This window comes from Calypte anna, chromosome 4A (genome assembly GCF_003957555.1).
Source record: "Calypte anna isolate BGI_N300 chromosome 4A, bCalAnn1_v1.p, whole genome shotgun sequence".
NCBI lineage: Eukaryota > Metazoa > Chordata > Aves > Apodiformes > Trochilidae > Calypte > Calypte anna.
This window is the reverse complement of record NC_044248.1, coordinates 23572467-23590463: the sequence shown is the minus strand read 5'-3', so window position 1 is coordinate 23590463 and position 17997 is coordinate 23572467. Positions and strand designations below refer to the sequence as shown.

Here is a 17997-nt window from a genome sequence, read left to right as displayed (position 1 = left end):
AAAGCTTGACATTAGCATTAAAATGTCTAAAAATTGGTTTTCTGATCTCTGGATATTCAATTCCACAAATTAATGTGGAAAATGAGTTATGGTTTATTAACAACTCCAGCTACTATCAGATTCTCCAAGTCTCCCAAGATGTTCAGATAGCTGAAAAAACAAAAATCTAAAACCAAACCATACATCCCATTACAGTGCAAAATGAGTGGTGTAATAATGAATATTAAATTTTGGTATCGTGTGTTTGTCTTCCTCCGATGAGGAGCTGCCTCAGCCGGCTGTCGGGTTGCTGCAGGGCTGCCCTCAGGACAGTGCTCACACGGCAGCAGGGTAGGGATGCATCTCCACAGGGCCGCAGGACATCAGGTGAAAACTGCCCCAACACAGCTGTACATGTACGTCTCAGGCAGTGGCAGGTGCAACAAAGTCGGTGAGAACAGTGATGGACAAAAGGAAAACACTTGGTTTTGAGAGCAGCCCTGAGAGAGATTTAAGCATGAGAGCCACTCAGCTCACAGTGCATGTGTGCTGCACCATAGGCCTGAATATGGTCAACAGGTAAGGCTGAGATAATAATGTTTTCCTGCAGCCTGGTCAGAAATCTTCAGCTAGGAGGATGCTTCAGGTCAAGGAAAAAAAGCATATTTGGGGGCAACTGGGTACACAGTCCTGTCCCAGGAGCTGTCTGTCTTTACAGTTCCCCCTTACCAACTATATGCATAGGAAACTGCAAGAGTTACCATGCCAGGTAAGTTAGTACCCCAACATGTGTAAGAAGATGGCTAAATCAAGGACCCTGCCATACTCATAGTTATTTTTGATGATATGCCAAAAGAGCCTGCAGTGATCAAAACACAGAAATGCACTGCTAATATGTTTTTATATTTATAATGCTGTATCTGCTAGCTTTTCTTTTTAAAACAAAACAAAACATCAAGTATAAAAATGTTACTTAATTTCACAGATAGTCCTATTCAGTTATAACCACAAAATTTGGCAAAAGCAGCCTGTTGTATTTCAACTGACAAGTGTTCCATCCCTCGAGAGGGAAAACATAGTATTTCTGTGTTCAAGACTTCTATTATCACAGTTTCATATGGACAACAAATGTTCATGTACAGTTTGCTAATGAATTAAAAGGATCAATTTAGATGCAAGCAAAATAAAAGAAATTTAAATAAAGTAGCATCACTCAGGAAAGCATAAGCCTGAAGGTAAAACAAAAGGCCTGATTATGGCTGATCATGAAGAGAGTTAAAGAGCACTTTTAATAATCTGGAGAAAAAATAGTGTAATTTGCTTTAAAAAGTTTCCTACTACCTGCATATGTGTTTCTGCACTCCTGAAATATGAAGTAAAATTAATAGTGCTACAATTACCATGCCAAAGTTGTTATTTTTCATAAATAAGATTCTGAGGACAAACCATCACATCTACCAATCTCTAAAAAAGCAGTGTTTATATGCTGATCATACACAGTAAATTACAGGTTTTCTGTGAACACTGATGAGGAGTTCTTACAAACTATTCCCCTCCTTTGAATTTAACATGTTTTCCAGATAATATCTATAAATCAGGCAGAACCAAATTCAAAATAATAGAGTCCCCATTTCTCAAAAAGAACCAAACTAAGGTTCTTGCTCTTTTCCCTTTCTCTTCCATAATAGAATAGAAAAACACACACTGCAAAATTTATATTATGAATTACTGAGATGCTTAATTTTGAAGTGCAGTTTCCAAGTTTATGTTAAATTACATAAGAATTATATTGTTTTTGAAAGCAAAACTTAAGTGATTGTTGTCATGCTTAGCAAGAAAGTTTCTGTAATAATTTGAAACTATTCTTACATCTCCATCTGTTAAGTCCATCAATGTAAATTTAAAAAAATTTTTTGCAAAGGTTATTAACTCTTCTATCTTTTTCTTCCTCAAAAACATTCAGCATTTCTAATAATACAACAGTGGTATATAGCCTGAGAAGGAAAAATTTTAGTAGAATTTCAGATAGTAGACTCCTATAGTGTTGCCAAATGACACATTTTCTGGAAACCTATCTACATTTTGGGTTTTTCCTGTTTGTTTGGGTGGGTGGGCTTCTTTGTGTGTATTTGTTTGTTTGGGGTTTTGATTTGGTTTTGGGGTTTTGTTTGTTTTAATTATACACAAACTTCTCTGGTGGCCAACTTGTGACTGCACTTCTGACAATGTGCTATGGAGGTGGTACCAGACATGATAGCATTTTTCTTCATGGCCACATCAAAAGTAGTTTATGGTGTAAGAGAAAGTCACACCTGGATTAGGTGAGCTTTAGGCCAGGCCCTTGTGGTCTAAACATAAAGTTGTGCTGAGGACAGGTAACTTGACTTCCTATAAGTGCAGAACAAAGTCCTGCTGCCCAATAGGTTCTGTAAGAGTTCTCTGGCAGCTGTCTGCTTTTCCTTCCTTTTCTGAATCTGCTTTCTGAATCCTCCTCTCCATTAACTTTGTTTTAATGCTGTGATCTCGAAGTTTGTTTGGACCCATCATCTGTTTTAGGACCATTCAGATCTCTGTGACAGACCTGGAGTGCTCTCAATCAAAGCCCCTGTTAAGACAAGCATGAACTCATATAATCTGAATTTATTTTCATTTTCTATCTGACTATCTACTCCTGTCCTTAAACATTCATCTTTTATTCCACAGAAGGAGGATGTATGAGAAGCATGGGGTTCCTCAGGTAGTGTTTTATAGGTATTATTTTGTTTGTCTGTCATTTCGGAGGTGAAAGACCTGAGCATGGATTATCATGACCTTGCTGTAGAGATGTCAATAAACAATCAGAGCCGATTACAAATATTTTAGATGCTGATATTAGTGAGCAGTGATACAAATTTGAAAAACATGATAAATATATAGCCATCTGTCAAGATGCTTTTATTTTTAGCTTACTGTATATTAAATTTTCACATCTTCCAACTTTTGTCCATTTTGATAAAAGCAAACTAAGTTGAGTTTGGGGAAACACCAGGTTTCAGGCCTTCTCCCCACTTTCTTGCTGCTTGCAGACAGACTCCTTTAATTTTGTTGGTAAGCAAGATCTCTTCCTAAATGTAGCATGTGTGTAAGTTGTTACTCAATGAGGAATGTTTGCTATTTGCCAGGACATGGAGTATGCAATTCTCTATAGAGAGATAGGAGCAGCTTTGTGTTCACAAGCTGTACTTTTCATGGGGGGTTTCAACCACCTTGACAGCTGCTGGAGGGACAGGAAAGCAAGGCACCAGCAATCCAGGAGGTTCCTGTAATGCATAGGTGATAACTGACTTCTTCAAGTGGTAGAGGAACCAACAAGAAAAGGTGCTATGCTGGACCTTGTTCTCACCAACAAGGATAGGCTGGTGGACAACGTGAAGCTTAAGGGCAGTCTTGGCTGCAGTCACCATGAAATGGTGGAATTAAGGATCCTTAGGGCAACAAGGAGGGTGCACAGAAAGCTCACTGTCCTGGACCTCAGGAAAGCAGACTTTGATATCTTCTGGGATCTACTTTGATAGGTTACCATGAGATAAAGCCCTGGAAGTGGGAGGAGCCCAAGAAAGCTGGTCCAGATTCAAGGATCATCTGCTCCTCCAAGACTAGGAGCAATGAATCCCAGCAAAGAGGAAGGCAAATGAGAATGCTGGGAGGTTTGCATGGATGAACAAGGAGCTCCTGGACTCAGATCTAAAAAGAAAGTCTATAGAGGGTGTAAGCAAGGACAGGTAGTCTGGGAGGGGTACAAAAACGCTTTCCAAGCAGCCAGAAGTCAGGTTTAGGGTAGGGTAGGGTAGGGTAGGGTAGGGTAGGATAGGATAGGATAGGATAGGATAGGATAGGATAGGATAGGATAGGATAGGATAGGTAGAAATAAATCTGGCCAGAGACATCAAGGTTAACAAAAAAAAGGTGCGAAAGGTATGTCAGTAGTAAAAAGAAGACTAGGGAAAACATAGGCCTTCTCCAGAAGGAAATAGGAAACATGGTTACATGGAATATGGAGGAAGATGAGGTATTCATCAACTTTTTTTTCCTCAGTCTTAACTTCTGGCCACACCACCCAAAACTCAGAAGGCAAAGGCAGGGACTGGGAGAAGGAATCATAGAATCATAGAATTGGCTGGGTTGGAAGGGACCTCAGAGATCATCGAGTCCAACCCTTTTACCACCGTTGCGGTTGCTAGACCATGGCACTGAGTGCCACATCCAGTCTCTTTTTAAATATCTCCAGGGATGGAGAATCCACTGCTTCCCTGGGCAGCCCATTCCAATGCTTGATCACTCTCTCCATAAAGAAATTCTTTCTAATATCTAACCTAAATTTCCCCTGGCACAACTTAAGACCATGCCCTCTTGTCTTGTTGAAAGTCGTCTGGCAAAAGAGACCAACCCCCACCCGGCTACACCCTCCTTTCAGGGAGTTGTAGAGAGTGATGAGGTCTCCCCTGAGCCTCCTCTTCTCCAGGCTGAACAGCCCCAGCTCTCTCAGCCTCTCCTCATAGGGTATGTGCTCGAGTCCCTTCACCAGCCTGGTTGCCCTCCTTTGGACCTGCTCCAGGACCTCGATATCCTTCCTGAACTGGGGGGCCCAGAACTGGACACAGTACTCGAGGTGTGGCCTCACCAGTGCTGAGTACAGGGACAGAATCACTTCCTTGGACCTGCTGGCGACGCTGTTCCTGATCCAGGCCAGGATGCCATTGGCCTTCTTGGCTACCTGGGCACACTGCTGGCTCATGTTCAGCTTCCTGTCAATCCAGACTCCCAGGTCCCTCTCTGTTTGGCTGCTCTCAGCCACTCTGTCCCCAGCCTGTAGCGCTGCATGGGGTTGTTGTGGCCAAAGTGCAGGACCCGGCACTTGGCCATGTTAAACCTCATCCCATTGGAATCAGCCCAGCTCTCCAGTCTGTCCAGGTCCCTCTGCAGAGCCCTCCTGCCTTCCAGTTGGAAAAGAGCAGGCTCAAGACCATCTAAAGTACACGAAAGTGCGCAAGTCCATGGGTCCTGATGAGATCCATCCCTAGTTCCTGAGGGAATTAATAAATAAAGTTGCAAAGCCATTTTCCATCATATTTTAAAAAGCATGGCAGTCTGGTGAGGTTCCCACTGACTGGAAAAGGGGAGACATAACCCCTCATTTTTAAAAAGGAAATAAATGAAGACCTGGGCAGTTACAGGTCAGTCAGTCCCATCTCTGTGCCTGGCAAGATCATGGAGTGTTCCTCCTGAAGGCTCTGCTAGGGCACAAGGAAAATGTGGAGGCAGATGGTGGCAACCAACATGGCTTCACCGATGGCAAATTGTGCCTGAAAAATTAGGTGTCCTTTTGCAATGGGGCCACAGCATCAGTGGACAAGGGCAAAGCAACTGACATCATCTACCTATATTTGTGCAAAGCATTTGACACTCCTGCATGACATCCTGGTCTCTAAATGGCTACAATGAATGGACTGCTCAGTGGATAAAGAATTGGATGGCTGGTCACACTCAGAGAGTTGTGGTCAATTACTCAAATAGGCACCAAATGTCCAAATAGACACCAGTGATAAGTGGTGTTCCTCAGTAACTTCTCCATTCCTAGGATGCAGCACCAAGAAAACTGTGGAACAGGAGGAATAAAGCCTTCTTTTTGTAACATCCTGAGTGGTAGCAGTGCAGAGGGAGCTCAGGTGCCACTATTATATGTGACATCTTTAAATCTCTTCTTACTAAGGAAGACTAATAACTAATTACAGAAGAGCAGCTAACAGCCATGCTATTTTAACTTATCAATAATGAAAATTGAGCTGTCAGGAAATACATTTGACATCCCAGCTTCGAAGAGCAGGAAGTCTGTGTTCCGTCTGTAGATATGAGGGGAAATATAATTCTTAGTAAACCTAATTTATTTCATAAGCAGAGTTGTCAGTATGATTCCTTTTCAAGATTTCCTGGCACTTTCCTATTATGAGATTATGCTTTTAGTTGTTTACATCAAACAAACATGAGTTATTCAGGCTGAAATAACTCAAGAGGAGCATTTGCTCCTTCTAAGGTTATTTTTTATCTTTCAGGTTTTATCTGTCTTTTTTTATGCTACTGCAACTTTAAACCCATGTAAATAAATCCTCAACCATCTTCACACTGGGAAGACATCGACTTGGGTGGCAAAGACTGGGTGACATGCTTCATATGGTAAATGGGGAATTCTAGCATGGAGTCACAGCAACTTTGTGCTATAGAAAATAGACAATTAGGTCAAGAAGGCAAAGAGCAGTATGCAATCTTTGAAACAGGAATCATTAAGGAATTCAAAGGCAGATGAGCTACAAATTGTGGAAAGGGAAGACGGGCAGTGGTTGGCATTGGTTATATATTTCCAATTTGTATTTTTCATAATACAATAGAATATTATTAGGGTTCAAAGTATTGAAGAAAAATTGTCTCTTGAAGCCAGCCCTCACAACAGCCTAGGAAGACAAAGAAAGTAAGTAACAAACGTACTTTATTTTTTTTCAAAACTGAGGAAGCCAAAGGGAATTGAAATCTGATATTCTTATTTTACAGGAAAGTAAACTAAAAAGCTCACTATTAATTCTACAAAAAATTAGTTAGTTCTACAGAGACAGTAACAGGGAGAACTCAAAATCCCTCAATTTGTATGTATGGCCTCTAGGTTGAGCATTTTTCCCCAGAAGATTAATGTCTTACACAAGCAAAATACGAAAGAGGCCAAAAATCTTTGTCAGAGGCTTTGTGAAAACTGGCTACTCTTGTTAGTTCAACTATTTAGGATTTAAATGTTTCCATGCCTATTAAATTGACCTTGACATATTTTACAGGATTAGACAAAAGATGATTCCTATCGGTACTGAGTGTATGGGTCATTTTGTTTGTGCGTTTTGTGTTAAAAAATTCTTCAAGATTTTGAACGACACTTCAGCTGATCTCAGTACAAGAACCTGAAATTAGCTAGCACAATGAAATCAATACCGAGCGGTATTTTGTCTCTGAAAGAAATTCAGTCTGACAGAGAAGAGTAAGAGCAGTGTAAGGAATCTGAGACTGTGGCTAAAAAAGCTGGATACAGAAATTTCCTGTAAAGCAGTACAAATTAGTTGATGTCACCAGAGCAAGAAAACCATAGTGACAGAATAGAATGTTATCCAAGTTCCAGAATACTCTATTATCACCACCTTAGGTCACCAAGCTTCACGAGCTATATCCATCAAGTTTGATAGCAGTATATTAACTCACAGCAGAAGCTAGAAGGTGCATTGCTTTAATGTACTAACGATTTACATTAAGACACCTGGGTTCAAAGTCAGTTTATGACAAGAACAAAATGGGTTTGTTGGTCTCAGCCTGCTCTCTAGTGGACAAGTACACATAAACCCAGTCCTGAGAAGAATCCCAAGAAATAGATTTGTTGGCCAAGACTTGTGAAATTCTAATTTTCTAAACAACATTGTTAAAAATAAAACTAAAAAGAGACCTGTGTTTTCTGTGCTATTTGGAAACACTGTAAGATGAGGCGTTTCCATCAGCATCTACTGAACACTGTATCCAGTGTTCTTGTTACCACGATTTGAAAGCATTCAGCAGGGGAAACACTACAATGGAAGGTGGTGAAGGCAGTTAGATGCTGCCATGGTAGAGGAAAATGAAGATAAGATGATATACTTCCCTAAGAGACATTATAATGTTTATGATTATGTAAAACATTTGTCTTTATTTACCCTTTTTCGAATACAAAACACTGACAAATAAAATGACACACATAATAGTGATAAAAAGAAAATATTTTCTTGATACATAATTAACCTGTTAACTCTTGTCTAAATGACATCTTAGAGACAAGAGCTAAACAGGACCTTAAAAAAAAAAGATTATTCTTTTATATGAACAATAAGAATAGCAAGGTTTATGTTAGAAAATATTAAAATGTATGAGGGATATCAGGTCTCACGATTCAGAATACAGAACAAACATAAATTGCCTAGAGCATGGGAAGAAATTACACACACAGATGTTTTATTTCATTAGTGTATCTCATTCAATGGCTACATTGACTTCAGCAGGCAGACAGTAGCATGATGGAGTCTTAGATTTGTGTAGTCTGTGGTATTTCCTATGCTTCCAAGATAAATTCCTTAGTGACTCATTTGCAGAAATCAGTTTCAAAAAATTACCTGGAACTCTGACCCCATTTCAGGTTATTCTCCTTTACATTGCTTAACTTTGTATCAGTCAGGAGAAAAATAATCATTAATATCCAAGCATTTACAATTAATACCACATGCCAACTACAGAGGAAAAGTAAAAATTCTGTTGAGTTAAAATCTCTTTCCACAACTTTTTTTATTTTAAGCTAGAAATTTAAAAATTATTTATAACTTATAATTTACCAATAATTTTTTAATTTATAATAACATACATATTCACTATACTACCACTGACAGTTTTTTACAGTCTTGTGCTTTGTCCTAGTCTAAGCTGATCATTCTATTATTCTTCAACATGCCAACTATGTCACCTACTTGCAGGAGTCTTTGAACACTTTATAAGCCTAGTTTTCAAGATCAATTTTAATTTAAAATTAAATTCTCATCCAAATAAATTTAACTGTATATAATGGCTACTGCTTACTGTGTTTAGAATGTTGTATTTCTACATTTTACATAATTAAAAAAAAAGAAGGCGACTTTTTCAGTCTCCTAATGTCAGAACAGCCTTTCTGACATTATTCTGATTCCAAATTTAGAAAATTGTTTTTAATAAGAAAATAATTTTACCCTCAATTTTGCAAAGAAATGCAACACCAGATAAACTTTAAAGTGCAGTTTATCAAACATTCATTTCCATTGCTCTCTCCATTACTAACTATACTATTAGTTTATCAAAGCTCTTATTTTTATGGTGCTTTCACAATTACCAGTCCTGATTTTTTAAAATAAAATCTTGATCAGATTTTGGTTCTGATCTTCTGATAGTTGATGGTTTACTTAAAAGTTGAGCCAGTAACTGCTAATGTGAAAATGTGAGTTACCAGTTTTTTTGGACTTTGTAGATGAAAAGTAAATTGTACTACTTTTTAATAGTGAACTAAGTGAATTTGAAAGCCTCTAAAATAACAAATTAAATAAAATTGAATTTAAATTTGTAGGGGAAGGGAGATGATTCATGTCTCTTGCTTATGTGGAGATGACAATATGCTTCCATGAGTAAATTCATACTCCAAAATTATGTATTTATGGAGCAGATTAACAAGTATAATTTCATCATTAATTTCATTAGAAATGTTAAATAGGACCTAAATTTGCCAAGCATAATGCAGAGGAATGAAACAGCTAAGACTCACATAACTTCAAAAGAATTTGAATTATGCATTTGAATTCAGATTTGTGGCATGAGCTAAGATAATTACCAGGAAAATAGCAGCTTTTGCAGTCAATAACAGACATTGGATTGAGTTTGTCAATTTTTCTGAGATGACAAGTGAAAGATGATAACTGATGAAATGAGCTTCAGATAATATGAGAAGCACTATGGTCTGTACAAGCTAATGCTTTTATTCTCAAAGCCTGAAGCTGCAAGAAATACTAATAAAGCTATTTTTATTTAGATAGTTGTAGCTCATCAGATATCCAGTAAAGAAAGGTTTCTTGATGGAGGCAGTCTTATCTTTCCACTTGGCATCAAACAGGGTTTTTTGAAATTTTTTTTCTGCTCTATTCTCCTGATAATTCAACAGTAGTAGGACCAAGTAAACCCTGTCAGAAGTAACAACTGCTTGCACAGAATTTCTCTTGTACTCATGATCACCTGCTGGCAAATACTAATGCACAGAACAACGATAGGTAAGACAGCTATAGTTCAAAATGGATAATGCTGGAAATGCAAGTGTACTGGTCAGGGAGAAATCCCAACCATAATAGTGGTACCTCACTGCTAGAGGACAAATAAATAAATAAAAATACTTATGCTATCAAAGATCTTAATCTTTATTTGTGATTGTACAAAAGAGTTTAAAATCCTTCCCTTTCTGCAGGGCAGACATCCATGCATACTAGAGGAGGAACATCCTGTAACCATGACTATATATTCCAGGGATATAAACCACTGAAGGACTCAGGATCAACCAAAGCTGATCAAAGCCTCAGGAATCTTATCTCCCCAATGTCCATGGGACCCCAATGTGACAAGCTTCTCTCTTTGATCTGAAATTTAGAATATGTCAGAATGGCTCAATCCTACATGTTTATTTCACATTTGACGATATTTTTAAAGTGGTAGGCAAGACCCAAGCTTCCCATTTTCTCACTGGTTTCCATCATTTGGAGAGTGCCATGGCATGAAGAAAAGTTCTAATTTTCTAAGCTCTAATTTTTCTAAGCTCTTCTTCAAAAGTCTCCTGAACCTGGTTGCGGAATAACATGTACAGTAAGAACCTTAGAACAGAAGTCTGAAGAAATACCATAGAAAGGAAGTGAGAGGAATCCCAGCTTATTATTTTTACACATCATTATTTTGAAAAGTCATCGAATGCCCTCTTTGAACAGTCTTATCTATGACACAGACTTCCCAGACCAGATGGTCAGTTCCTCTGTACCCAGAGGCATGGTGCACTTGAGACAAGAAGCTCTGAGCAATGGGCTTTCCTACGAGCCTGACTGGCAGCTGAGTTACCCAAGGCACACAAGGTCCTTGAGGTGAAGTTGATGAGAGTCCTACAACTTCCTTCTGTTCTGACTTGTGATTGCCCACTGCAGTCGTCACAACTGACTGCTGGATAGAGGCCTCGGTACTGAGCCCTTGGGTTGATACCTTTGGGTTCTGCTGACCCATCAGTGCATGACAGCAGTGCAGAACTCATAGTTTCTCTTAAGAAAGACTTCAGAAAAGGCAAAAGGAAGCTGGTGTAACTAACCAGCAGGGTAAGTGAGGTTGTTAGAAGCAAAATACATTCTTGAAGATACTGAAGTCATGTTCAAATGACACAAGAAGAAAGTTACAAACTCAGGCAGGTTAAATGTAAAATCATAATAAGGCAGGTCAAAAAGCATCTAAAGAATAACTAAAAAAGGAACCTAAACTAGTAATCCTTTTCTACAAAACACATCGGGAGCAGGATGTCTGACAGAATTTCTAAGGCCAGTTGGTTTTCAGTGCATAAAAGAGTACTCAGAGAGGACAAAGTAGTTCCAGAGAAGCTAAGTGAGCCCTTTACACTGGTGTTTGCTGGGGAAGGAACTGGGGAGATTACAAACCAGAACCCTTCTTGGTGGGGACCCACTTGAAGATCAGTCTGAAATAGAAATTACTGTAGAATATATTATGGAATAAATAGATAAAGTGAAAATTTCCAGTGACTATACAGTAATCACTTTAAATTTCTCAAGGACTCCATTCAGCTCCATGGAGCTGAATTACTTATAGCTGGGTGTAACCTATTGCTTAAAATTGTTGTGCTCCTGGAAGGCAGCAGATGTGACATCAATTCCTTTAAAAAGGTTCAAGAAAGTCCAGGAAATGATAGGAATGTAAGACTGACGTGTATTGGGTAAATTATTAGAAACCATGATAAGGAAAAGAATTAGGGGGCAACTGAATCGTTCTGATTTATTCGGGAAGAGTTAGCATTCTGTTGAGGAAAAAACTGCTTTACAATTCTGATAAAAGTTTTTCACAGGAGCAAAAAAGGACATGGATAATAGGGGGATGATGACGTTGTCAAAGTCTACTTTGATCTCCAAAAGTCTTGAGTTAAGGTTAGAATTAGGGTTTGCTAAATTGAATGTCTAAAGGAAAGGTGAGAATGAAAAAAATACCAGTGGGGAAGTGCAACGAAGGACAGGAGGGGCTTTAGATTGATGTCAGGGTTAATGTTGTAGAGTCATTTTCCTCAAGTCAAGATGGAGAACATTATGGAAGAGCAACCTAAGGGTGTTCAGTCTGCCCTGAAATTATCCTTGGGGCAAAACTGAGGAAAATTAGTTGGAAAGAGTGTGGCATTTATTCCCAGATGGAGGAAAAGGCCCAGAAAAGCAAAGACCTCTTACTGGTAAAATAAGACACTATTCACTGCTGCTCTTTTCAGTGCATTCAGAAGTGGCTCAGTAAAAATTATTTTGTCAATACTATAAAAAAGCCCAAGACTCTGTAGTGACCTGACAGTGCAGAGTCTCAGGAGCTGTATGGGCTTATCTTGACTTGAGCTGATTTATTTTGGTTGGGTTTTTTGGTTTTGGTGTTGGGTTTTTTGGTTGTTTTTTTTTTTGGTTTTTTGTCAGTGTATGACAATTGTCTAGGTAGGTATTGCCTAACTGGGTTTGGCTTGGTCTGTGGATACTTTATATTGTAAAAGCCTGACTACCCACTGTAACACTACTTCTTGACATTGAAAAGGGCTGTGGGAGGCTGTGGGGCAAATTTCAGACTCTAGCAATGAGAAGGATGCAGATTGTAGTTAGAAAACTCAGGCAGATCCCAAAGAAGAGGGAAAAGAAAGTCCTACTGTGAACATCAAAATCTTTCCAGAAAGGGACACAGAAGGCCACTAACTTACAACACCTTCATTTCTGATGCAGTCTTTTTAAGGAAAATGGAAGTTATTGACCTTAGGACTCAGGACATACAGAAAGAGATCAAAGCACTGGAGAAACTGAATAAATACAAAGAATTTTATATGCTACAATTTACACCATATTGTTAATGTATTATTTCTATACTAAAAGGGTAATCTGTGCCATTAGATTGTCAGAACATTAATGAGACTAACCCTACATTCTTACCTTCTCCTTTAAGAATGATCTGTTTAGCCCATGGCAGGATTTGAATGTAATATACATCCAGTCTCAGGTTAGGGCTAGTCCTAAGAGCTAAGGCTAAGGTTTGAAAATACAGAAAGCTAACAGGGGTTGATGAGGCTGATGGTAGAAAAAAAAGACTCTAATGAAATACAGAGCAGGAATCCAGAGGTTCCAAGGGACAGTGTTATACAAGGGGCCATAAGCATCCTATGAGGCTTCAGCCTAAGCCTAGTGTTAGCCTTTGACAAGCTTCAGAAAAGGTGGTTGAAAAGATTGTGCTTCTTGGTTCAATGTGAAAGAAAATGTATAGAAAAGCAGAAAGGACTCACCACAAGTAGATTCCAAAACAGTATCTGCTACATTACTCTTTCTGGTGCATTTAAACTTGAGCAATGGTTAGGTTATCCTGAAGGTTTGATCTGATACAATGCTGACAGAGGTGCTGGGAGTAAGAGTAAGAACTGGAACTCCAGGGGACTGGAGAGCCTTAAGAGGTTACTCGAGGACACCAGGCTCCAGGACCCTCAACGCATCTGAACAATGAGGGCATAAAAGGGAAGCTTCTTTCATGGATAAATAGTTGCTGAAAAGATAAAAAAGAGAGCAGTAAATGGTCAGTATTCATAGGAGAGGAGGTCACAATTGGAGATTCACAGTGGTCTGCCTGAGATACATTCTTCAGAATAAATTACTTCAAAATGGGAGCCCTAAATTAGAAGACAGTGTGTGCTGATGATAGCATAAAATTAATGGTTAGAGGCACAAGGTTTTTTTCTGAAAAACTGCTGAAGTTCCAGAGACTGGTAAAGTCCCTAAACATATACTACAAACTATGTCTCCTCTTGGAAGTCAGGGACAGAGAATATGCCAGGAATTCTGTCCCCATGGTTATGTAGAAGGAAATGCCAACTCTGTCACTTCACTATTTGTTGCCACAGTTACAATGTATCAGGTGTGGTTCAAGAGCCTTTGGGTTACCAAGAGGTAATTGGGATGATGCACAATCACCTGGGGCCAGAACACCTCAGGAAGCAATGGTGGGACATGTCAGGCTGTGTGGTAAAAGCAATATGTCCCAGGCATGGCGCTAGAACCAGTCCTCTCAGCTGGAGTCTGAGGGCGACCACCAGTTTGTGAAGTTGGCTGTAGTGGTCAAGTTCATAGGACCAGACTTTGCAAATGGAACTCAATTATGTTCACTCTGCATGGAGAGTCCCAAACTCCGGCTTTGTTCTTCTGATTTTATGCATCTGTAAGATACTCACATTTTTCTCTTTCCTTGTTGTCATTATTTAAAATCTGTATCAACTGGTAAATCACTTAAAAAATGACATATTCAAGGAATAAAAAAAAAGTATTATTAACAAAAATCTGTATTGCCATTAACATGCCCACAAAAATTTCAATGAAGTCAAAAGGACAGTATATGGCATGAGTCTCAAATCAGACTTCTTTTCACCATAAAACCTTGTTGAATTCATAGGGATTTGAGTGGCAAGGAATTTTAAAGGAATTCCAGTTCTAAATATATAACAGCCTAATAGGTTGGAACAGTAATTCTTCTTCCATCAAAGTTAATGGGTACTTTTCAGATTTAATGTGTTTGTGACATTTTTGCAGACTCATATTTCCTTTGTTGTCTTCACATCGCTACAGAGTCGCACCCCAGGGTACTTTATGAAACCGTAACTGATGTAAAAAGTTGATTGGCAGACTTTTGTGTGTAAAATATATGTTTCATGACATTTTCAAGTCTTGATGGAATTTACTTTGTTCCCTATTAGGCTGTAGTTTCTTTCTGTAAGGTGAAAATGTATTTTTGCATTGGGTACAGTACCAAATGCATTGCTTTATTGTCAGCAAAATGTTAAATAATGCTTATGGCACTGTGACAGGTATCTAAAAATAAAAGAGGAACATTTCTATTTGGTAAACTGCCCAGACCTTGCATGCAAATAGAATTTTTAATATTTGGGTGTGAAGATTACCAAAATGGAAATCATGCATAACAAACTAGCTTAAATCCTTTGAGCACATGACAATAAAAATGGACAAGAATAAAGAAGTATACATTAATTGCTTGGATTCCAAGGAAGATTTTAATCCGGTACCAAAAACATTATTGATGAATCGAGTAGGAAGGTAAGGAAGTAATACTCAACTGGATAAAGAACTGGCATACTTCCAGAGTCAAGGAATGACCATAAGTGTAAAAGGAAGATGAAAAATGCAGTGCCACAGATCTTAGCATTAGATCCTCATTTTTGTCATACTAATGAACTGGAAAACTAACAGAGCTTCAAAGCATCCAATTTGATGTGTCAGGAATGGAGGTAAATGGAAGTAACAGCTGGTCATGAAAAGAAAAGAGAAAAATACAGTTTAAAATTATTGGAATAAAAAGTGCACGTGTGCATGTCATTAAAATTCATAAAAGTAAGTTTAAGGAACTTTTAAAAATAACAGGTATGATGTCCTAAATTATGGACTGTAGTGAGCATGTAAAAGATCTAGCTATATTCAATACAAAGTTTGAAATATCAGGTAATTAGATAAATTACTATATTAAATTATTTTCAAACCATTTGGTAAGAATGTAAAATATCACATAAATACAATTAGCCATTCAGTATCTGGCACCAGCTAGAACGGAAAAAAAATATATGCATGAGATGGATGCTAAATTCAGACTCATAGTAAAAAGGAGTGTGAAAAGGATTGAAAAATAGCATATTAGTTTCAATCTGTCCTAGGACGACAAGGATTAACAGTTCTTTCCATCAGTTTACCTGTTTGGCTGTCTTTGTGCAGTGAACTGGTAATTATGCCAGCAGACACATTAGTGACTGACAGAACTGCAAAATGAATCTTCCAGTTATTCTCAGAAAATCAGAAGGAGGTATAGAGGCAGAGGACAGTACTAGTTGGAAGACTGCCGTGATACTTCTGAAAATAAAGAGGAATGTAGTTCACTAGATTTCAAAAGTGCATATATTAAGTGATGTTCTTTTTTGCTGTGCTATCTCACTAGTGCAGTATATGCTAAATTAATCAGTGCTGTTACATGCTTGGCACTTGGAGTGTTGCAGTGTGAATTGCCCTCTCCCTGAAGGGGCACACTCAAGAACAGTGAGTGGAAACAGTTCTATTACTACTAAATCCTCAATTTATGTAAGACACAAAGAGCTTCAGTCTCCCAGCTGCCTTTTCAGTTTCCAAACTTTATCCTTTAGGAGAACCAGATAGACAAGATTAAAACAACAAGTACAAGGAGCACTCTGTGGCATCTGACCATAGTCATTAGTATCAAGATGGCTTATTCTTTTGACAACAGCAGTTTACAAATAATCCTTTGGCTGAAGCTGAAGCAAAGAAATAAGTGATGCTACTTGAAGAGCTCACAGAGGCACTAAGTCTAGTCTGACTGAAAATACAGAACCCTAAGTAGCCAACTCAGTTCATAATTAGGGACTGTTTGTGTATTGCTTTATCTTTGCATCTGGGACCAATGCTTGCTCTCAGGCAGTTGTCTTTGTTGAACTGCACTAGATAGTGATCTTGTTATGTTATTCATATTTCACTTACCTAGATTACAGCAAAGCAGTATGAAACCTGCAGCTCTACAAATGCTCTGACCTGTTACTCATCTTCAGAGAAAGTCAGTTCTGGACACATAAAATGCATTCTCAGCTCTCCATATTGCTTTTTCATAGATTTGAACTCTGAAGATCTGAGACCTAAGTATTCTACAACCTCAAACCAATTTAACAGAAAGCTAGAGGATGAAGAATGTGAGGTTATAGCTTGACAGAGTTGTTTCTTTATCAGACTCTATCAGGATAATATCTACCTGCATGGTGTGCTGTTCTATGCTATGCTATGCTATGCTATGCTATGCTATGCTATGCTATGCTATGCTATGCTATGCTATGCTATGCTATGCTATGCTATGCTATGCTATGCTATGCTATGCTATGCTACGCTACGCTATGCTATGCTATGCTACACGAGGTCTTTTTTCACCATGAGTTCTAACCTTCACTATCTTCCTACTGGTGTCAGATAGCAATGGAGAAAATAGGACGTAAAGCAGTGATTGGTGGAGATCCTTTCTCAGATGGTTGTGATGGGGATCAAGAAGAAGAAAATCACCCTTCAGCTTGCCCCATCTGAATCACTCTCACAGCACGGGGATGGACTAACTTCTGCTCTGCTGGCTTGTTCTGTATTGGTCTTCCTAGATCGTCCTTGTTACTAAACCTCTCTGTGTCAGTATGGAGAGAGTTCATGGTTTTCTTTTATGATTCTCTTGCATTAGTCTATGGCTCCTCTTGATTAATTCTTAAAATATCTCAGATATTTTCATCACCTTGCTGCATGATGGTACTATAAAGGTGCTGTCAAACTCTCTGATGCATCTTAGATCTATACTCCATCTGGAATACTTTTCATAAAGAATTTTCCCTCAAAGACATTCAGCTATCCATCTTCGGTAGATCTCCAGATTTCTTATCCACACATTAAGATGCAGATTATCCCTATTCTCTCTCCTTAAAGCAATTTCCTAACGCTTCCTTTCATAATATTGTCAGTTTTTAACTTCTGAATGCTCAGTTTTGCAGTACTAATGACCATTTTTGGTAGAATATGCAAAAAAGAGCAATCTGCTGTTAGCAGAACTGGCATCAGTGGTATTATTCCCACTCTTAGTGAGTACAATGATGAATAGAAATAGGCTTAATGCGTTCAAGAATAGTTTCTTGGGATCCTGTTCTGGACAATTTTATATTTAATTGTTTCTATTACTAAGCTTTCAGGACATCCAGAATTTTCTTCTAAGTCTTTCAAATATGTAGGAAGAAATATAATAATGTTTTTAATAGGCATGTAGTGACGGAAGATATGAAAATGAAATGAGGGTAAAAGCAGAAATGGAAGCAATCTTACCACTGCACTGTAAAAGAAGGATTTCCTGTGAGTTCCTTGCTTTTTGTTGTTATACAGAGAAGAATTAACATATCAAAGTACTTACTGGTAGCTCATTTATAACTAAATGGTCATCAGCTATGGTCTATATAGGGGTCTTGAAAATTGTATTTTATATTCTCTGCTTCTCTGAACAATCTGTTTTATCCCCACAAAACATAATTGATAAAAATGATGTTTCTTCCATGATGTTTGCAGTAAAAAT

At 38.3% G+C, this 17997-nt stretch overlaps 1 protein-coding gene across 1 annotated transcript in view; it reads right to left on the bottom strand.

Moving 5' to 3' along the window:
• The window catches only part of DCTD (dCMP deaminase), a 59340-nt gene that overhangs the window by 21592 nt on the left and 19751 nt on the right, over positions 1-17997 (bottom strand). The window lies entirely within an intron of this gene.